This window comes from Neltuma alba, unplaced genomic scaffold, assembly GCF_004799145.2.
Source record: "Neltuma alba isolate B1F8T4 unplaced genomic scaffold, ASM479914v2 tig00011382_pilon, whole genome shotgun sequence".
In the NCBI taxonomy this organism is placed as follows: Eukaryota; Viridiplantae; Streptophyta; class Magnoliopsida; order Fabales; family Fabaceae; genus Neltuma; species Neltuma alba.
In genome coordinates, this window is record NW_021636075.1 from 185,748 (window position 1) to 193,789 (window position 8,042).

The following is an 8,042-nucleotide window of genomic DNA, read 5'->3' on the forward strand; positions in this document are numbered from 1 at the left end:
GCGTCTTGATCCGTCTTTCATAGGCTTGTTATTCATTTGTTACTCCTCCCGTCCTTAATATAAGATCTATTTAACTAATTTGATTAGATTAAGGAAGTTTGGTAAGTTAGTTAATTATAAGAAATATGACACGTTTTTCCTAAAACACTATAATTATCTTTCTTAATATCGCATCTCCCTCTTCTACTTGATTGTGGTTAAGGAAGTATCTAGAAAGATAATTTAGAAAAAATTGATAAATATGATAAATGGGTCTTATATTTATAATCAAAATCAACTTAACAATTGGATCTTATATTAAGGACCGGAGGAGTATTAAATATGGGTGATATTGGTTTTTTTTTTCCAAATATTTTTGGTACAACATTGCTCTTTCACAAAAACTTTCGAATAAAAATGATCCCAAAAAAAAAAAAACACTCATGTCCCTGTGGCATCGTATGTGGCATAACGTGGCATGTGTCTTCTTCGGCTATTGATGAAGTTGGACGATATTGTTTCTATTTTAATGCTTATTCGACAACATTGAAGCTACAATTTTTTTTAGATACCTATAAATCCTATGTGAAAATTTCCAAAGCAGAATTGAATCTTATCTCTTTGAATTAATTATGTTCTTAAACAAACGGGTCTTCAGCTTGCTTTTATACAACTTTTTAAGATGATAAAATTGTTTGTTATTAATCTCTGCCCAAAGTAATAAAAACTAGTTGACTTATTGGTAATATATGAACCTGGCTGGTTTTTTAGTTGTACAATGTCTTTTTTTTTTTTTTTGGAAAAAATCTATAATAAAGATGCTTGATCTCAAATGAAAATTATCATCCTTAGATATCTGTTATTTTATTCAAACACTTTTTGGTTTTGTCTGATCTTAAGAATTATAATTAAGTCCAAAAAAATGATTATTAAAAAATCTGAATAACAATTTAAGCAATATGTAATCATAAATTTCAGAATAGAAAATAATAATTTTTAGCACTTGTTTTCTTTTGGGGGGGGGATTTAATTGTAATTTTCTGGAAGATACGTAACTTTTAGCACATTGAATTTGACTTCAAACGGTCCAAAATTGCTGCATTGACATTGAACTTATTTTATTCCTTTCATTTCTACTCCTGATAAACCAGACAACATTAAATTAATTTACATGATTTCTTGCACAACTAAATTATAGAGCAGACTAATTTAAAAATGATACTTTATTCTATTCCTATAATAAGAATTAGTTAGAATTAACTTTAATATTAAAGTAGAAGATTTCATTTCATTTTATGTTTCTAATTTTTATTTTTCTAAAACTAATTTACTTAACTTCAAAACTGATATATCATTTAATGGCATATACAAGTATTTTAGAAATATAAACTCATATTTTTATAATTAATTTATCTTTTTTTTATTTTTTACCAATATCTTATGTTTTAAATATATTTAAATACCAAAATTACGGGTCAACGAATTCACTTTGAAATTCAATTCTCCAATTAACGTCATAAGCATCACACATGCAGAAACTTTGGAGCAAGCTTATTAACTTTTATTGGATTGCTAACAGGTTTGGGTCTAGCGGAATAGACTAGTTTCTCATAACGTAGCAAATCAAAGTTCGAGTTCCTGTTAGAAGAGGTGCTCTTGACAGTGTCTCAAGTAGGATTGTCTCTAACAAGACTTTAGTTAAAAAAAAAAAAAAAACTTTCACTGGATTTGACAATCTGCTAAGCAGGCCATGCTTCCCTGTTCCCTTCCCATTTCTCTACGCCATGCGTAAAATAAAGGCAGCTGGAATTGACCGTACAAGTAGGTGGCGTTTTGTTAGTTAATGCTGATGACATATTTGAAGCGCAGGTTTTGAATTTTCTCATCCATAGCTCAAATGGCATTTCATTAGCCAGGTCGGTTAAACGCTCCAAATTTTCTTCCTCTTTCACATTCCCCATTAAAATAATCTAGAAAGCTTCTCTCTTTTTTAATTCCTGGTTGGTTCATTTTTTTGGTTTATCTGCTCCTGGGTTTTCTCAATTTTCAACTTCCTCTCGCACTTGATGGAACCCAAACATGGATTTCTTGCTTTCTTCTTCATCTTCTTCTTCGCTTCAGTTTCTCCCGGAGCAGAGTCCAGTTGCAGCAAGGGTTGTGATCTTGCTCTAGGTTCTTACTACGTTTGGCCAGGTTCCAATCTCTCATTCATCACACAACAAGTGCGATCCCAGATTCTGACAGACGAAAACGACATCATCAGCTACAACAAAGACCAAACAATCAGCAGAGATTATGTCCAATCCACTACAAGAATCAACATCCCGTTTCCATGTGATTGTCTTGAAGATGGATATCTGGGTCATATGTTTCGGTACGAGATTAACCGAGGGGATACCTACAAGACTATTGCTGAGACGTACTATTCCAATTTGACTACGGTTGAGTTACTGAGGAAGTTCAATGGCGACACAATACCTGCAAGTGGAACACTTAATGTTGCTGTTAATTGTTCTTGTGGTAACAGCGAAGTATCAAAGCTCTATGGATTGTTCATCACATGGCCACTTAGGCCTGAGGATACTTTGGAATCAATTGCCAGTAATGAGAAGCTTGACGCTGGGTTGCTGCAGAGGTATAATCCTGGTGTGAATTTCAGCCAAGGGAGCGGATTGGTTTATATACCAGGCAAAGGTATATTCTGCTTTTGCTTCTAATGGTTATAAGTCTTGAAAAGACCTTATGGTTTAAGTGTGATAGCTATAAAATTCTTCAATAAACACATGGCACTTGGAAAATCTTTTCCAAACACCCCAGTATGTGATGCTAAGCGGTAACATATATCCAATTGCAATTTTTCTTCTTAGTCTTCTGTTATCAATTCAAAGGTATGTTTGCACATGGCCTCAGATTAGGTTTCCATTTATGAAACTTGTTTAAATGCTAACTTGGAGCCCGTATAGTATCAAATCTGGATTATATAATTAGGCTTTCTGCTTTCTGCCTGAAAATGATGTTGATGGAATGAATAGGGTTTGGTTTTTGTTAACATCAGGAAAAGGTGATTTCGTCTGGCAAGTTTTATGAAGCATTTAGTGCAAAAATAGTAATTTTTTCTGTTTAATGCTTTCTAGTTTTTACAAGCAGCTTACATGGTAACTTCTATATTTTTCAACATCGCAGTCTCATTTTTCCTTTATTTTCCAGATCAAAATGGCATCTACGTTCCAATGGAGTCTAGGTAAGTGTTTCTCTTTGCATTGCTATCAGCACTTTGGTTGTGTAACATTTCCATTCTTCAATGGACAATTATCAGTGATATTGTTTTTTTACTCTGCAGTTCCAGAGCAGGTGGTTTGCTTTTTTCTCTTCTCAGAAAGCTGGTTGTTTGATCGTTGTCTCTTCAGTTTGACATTCATATCTGTCAATGGTCAGCTTGTGCTAAAAAAACTGAAGTTAATTCCTCATAAGCAGGTCTGTCTGGCGGGGTTATTGCTGGAATATCTATTGGCGTCGTAGCTGGACTTCTGCTGTTGGCAGCTTCTATATATTTTGGATATTTCCGAAAGAAAATGGCTGAAACAAAATTAATCTCTCAAGAGTTCCAAGAGTTCACTGTTGAAGAAGAGAAGGGTAAGACTTTTAGTCCTGTAATTACATGTAATTGATCCAATCAGCTCCTTCCTTTTGTCCTTCTACCATTTCTGAAAGTTAACTCTGAGTATTTTCAAGGGTTCTTTGCTCATGTTTGGAAGAGTGTACTTATTTGATTCAATCACTCCCTTCCTCTTTCAAACCTTCTACCATTTCCCTTTAGACATGGCTAAAGAAAAGGTGTTGAAGATTTTACTTGATTCAATAGTTCTTCTATAACTTACTTTACAATACGTATAATATCCAGCTCAAAAGACCTCATTTGACTGTTCAATTATGTCACATTATCCTTATCTGTAGTCGACAATCCCAAAAGGGAAAATTTTACTGTATCTGGTGCTGTTACTAAAATTTTTTATGTAGATATTTTTTGTTCGTCATTCAGGGTGGCCCCATGTTCCTAGAAAATAGTGAACGAGAAATATTGGGGTCTTGGGAGAAATAAACTAATCGATGATCCCTTCTAACCAGCCCTTGTGTTTTCGTTGACATGACTTGAAAGCTGTTCCAGCTGCACTAGATTATCCTTTGCTGTGCCTTTCATTGCAATTTATTTTCTTTCTATTGCACATTCTAAGAAATTAATTAAAGATAGTAATTCCACATATTGTCACTTTACTTTCTGTTGTTAGATGAAGCCTCTGCTAATGTTGAATCTGAAACTTCAGGATATGGTGGTCCTACTGGCATCACAGTGGACAAATCAGTGGAGTTCTCATATGAAGAACTAGCTACTGCCACCAATAACTTCAGTTTGGCTAATAAAATTGGTCAAGGAGGCTTTGGTGCTGTCTATTATGCAGAGCTGAGAGGCGAGGTAGTAACGCATATATTGTTCTGGTTTGTTAATAATTGATTGATGAATGTTTGGGTCTGATTAAATTATTTGTTTTTGCCAATTTAAGAGTAAAGATGAGACCATATCTACTCTGTCTGTGATATGCATGAGCAAGTCAAACAGAATCTTCTTTTGTTTGTGTCAATTGTGGAAGGGTAGCTGGAATTGATAGATTAGCAGGATTAAGAGAAACTGCTTTAGTATACCTTAACAGCCCAACTGAGGAAAGAACATGAATACAGGGTAGGGGAACAGTTTGGACAATATTTATCCTTCACACAGAATCTCTCTCTCTCCTCTTTTTTCCCCCAACTCTTGGATTTTGTTTCTGTTTTGCTGAGAACATTTTTTGTGGTTTTACATATAATGAAAGATATAATGACATGATACCTAAATCAGTGAATGAATTAATGAAAGAAAAAATGTTTGTTGTTGAGGAGAATATTCATGCAGAATTACATACTACTTGATAAAGCTCTTATTATGGATCAATAATTGCTTGTGCTTTATAGCTAGACCATGTTTTCCCCTAAATGTGAATTGTATATTCTCCTAAATAAGCTCACTCGAATGATTTTTCCATGCAGAAAGCTGCAATCAAGAAGATGGATATGCAAGCAACAAGAGAATTTCTAGCTGAATTAAAGTCCTAACAAATGTTCATCACCTTAACCTGGTATACTAAGTCACTCAAACTATAAGAATTTACAGTGCTTTTAAATACCTGGTGATGTAGGAAGCAGGTGGAAATTTCAATGGAAAAAGTGCATTATGTCACTGCCATTGTTACTTCTCTTACGAGCATTTGTTTGGCCTATTATTGTTGTGTTTTGTGCTTCTGTTTGTGATCAAAGACATAAACGCAGATGGTGCCATCTGTATGAGTAGAGATTAATTGACATTGGTGTCTAGCCATTGAATAACTTCCTTCGGTATGAGTTCTTAACTGAATCCACTAATCCACTGTTGTTTGGTATCACATCTATCTATCCCAAAATTGAGGTACAAAAAATTTTAAAATAGACAGAAGATGAATCTATTTGATTTTATAGCTGTTGCTATTTTTCTTAAATTTTTCATGCTTGATTGACGTGGAAATTACTTCTAATTCACCGCCGTTGGAATTTTTTTTTTTAAAAAAGCCCGCCTTTTCTATATAGTACGTATCTGTGTATGTGGAAGGAAATCATAATTTGAATACTTAGAACTGTAGGTCAAATATTAAAGAATACTTGTTCAATTAATAAATATGTATGTCTTAATGCCATGTAGGTGCGCTTAATTGGATATTGCACTGAGAACTCTCTTTTCCTGGTTTATGAATACATTGATAATGGAAACTTAAGTCAACATCTGCGTGGCACAGGTTAGATCAGAACTTAATGTGGTTTTCTTCTTCTTCTTCTTCTTTTTTGATCAGCTAAAGTAGTTTCTTCTACTAACTCTGCATTTGGATTGCAATCATGTAATACAATGTCATAATGTTGCCAGGAAGAGATCCGCTGCCATGGTCTACCCGAGTTCAAATTGCTCTGGATTCTGCCAGAGGCCTTGAATATATTCACGAGCATACAGTTCCTGTGTATATCCACCGTGACATAAAGTCGGCAAATATATTGATAGATAACAGCTTCCATGGGAAGGTTGAAATAATCAGGATGTTTGTCTTATATATTAATTTTTGGGGCTATTATAGATGTTCCTAAATATTCATATTTGCAGGTTGCAGATTTTGGATTAACTAAACTGGCTGAAGTGGGAAACTCATCACTTCCCACTGGTCATCTTGTGGGAACATTTGGATATATGCCGCCAGAGTATGCATCATCTGCCCTTTTTGGATTCAGAACCTTTATCTTTATCTTTTCTTCTCTTCCCCCCCCCCCCCCCCGTGCCCACGGGAGGGCTTGTTTAGGAGGACAGTGTAGGTGGTGAAAACCCCAAACCCTTGTTTGGATGGTTAAAACTTCAGAATAGTGTGGGTACGGACAAGCTTAAAAATGCCTCCTCCTCATGCCATACCCCTTTTTTTTTTTTTTAATTGTGATTCAACCCTTTGTCATTCGAATACTCTCACTTTCCTTCTTTTCTATACAATTAATGTTGAAAGCTCATACTTTGGACCCACTCTAATCCACAGATGACTTAGTTAACTTCCAAATAGGGACAGGGCTGTTGATTGGCATCGAAGTTGGGGAAAGGAGAGAAATTGAGGAAGAAAAAAGATCAGAGAGAGATGAAAACTCATTGTATTGATTCTCTCAAAACTGTATGAAAGATCTACGGCCAATGGCTTACAAAGTGAGCTGTAAAACATATGGCTAAATCAAGAAATGAACAATAATAACAAGAATTCTTGATATTAAGAGGTGTCTTCGGTTATTTATCATTATTTCGATTAAATGTATAAGCAATATATATATATATATATAGAGAGAGAGAGAGAGAGAGAACTTTCCCTTTTCTTCCCACTCCACGCTATCTTACCCCACTATATTGATGACAACTGCGCTCTCTGAAATTCCCAAACAAGCCTCGAGTCTCTTTTTTCAATGAAAGAGAACGCAGCCATTCTAGTTTCATTGTTAGCAAGTGCATCTTATCTTGCTTGCTTATTTAATTACATATAAGTTTTTTGAAGTATGATTGAATAGGGAACAGTGTATATTCATGTTGTTCAGGAATACATTTTAGGGTTCATTAGAGGTAAAAACTTCACTATTACGTCATTATGTTATATTAAGAGTATTATGCTCTTATCCACAGATATGCTCAGTATGGTGATGTCTCTCCTAAGGTTGATGTCTACGCTTTTGGAGTTGTTCTTTTTGAACTTATTTCCGCCAAGGAAGCCATCGTCAAGACAACTCAATCTGATGCTGACTCAAAGGGCCTTGTAGCAATGGTCATTCCTGAATCTTCATCTCTTAGATATTTGTAATATATTATTTCATTATAACATTATTAATAGTTTAAGATCAATTAGCATTATGTTTTTACAGTAATCTAAACTTAAGGCTCCATGCATTGTCAGTAGTCATTATTCATATTTCATGTAATGCAGTTTCATGGAGTTCTTAATCAGCCTGCTCCTACGGAAGATCTTCGCAAATTGGTTGACCCAAGGCTGGGGGATGACTACCCTATTGACTCAGTTTTGAAAGTATGTGCATTGGGTATTAGAATTCTCTTAAGTTTTATTGAAACTTTTGTGATAAACTCTGGAGGGATAAACACACGAGACCTGCTATTGAATTGGTGGTGTATCCTATTTAGTTCTGAAATACCGGTTACAAATTAATTTTTTTTTTATTCCTTCATAAAATTCACCATTTTAATTTCTCTAAGCAATTTGCAAGATCCATACATTTCCAGACTATGAGAATGTTTGTGTTGCTGATTTCAATTATTTGCATGGCTTTTGTCTTGCAGATGGCTCAACTTGCAAAAGCATGCACACAAGAAAATCCCCAACTGCGTCCAACTATGAGATCTATTGTAGTTGCTCTCATGACACTTCATTCTTCCACTGCTGATGATTGGGACGTTGGTGCCTTGTACAATAATCCCA

General features: G+C 34.8%; 1 pseudogene; it reads left to right on the top strand.

Annotated features, from left to right (window-relative positions):
* The first annotated feature begins 1,907 nt into the window (after window positions 1-1,907).
* On the top strand, window positions 1,908-8,038 carry LOC114712625 (lysM domain receptor-like kinase 3; annotated as a pseudogene).
* The last annotated feature ends 4 nt before the right edge of the window (window positions 8,039-8,042 follow it).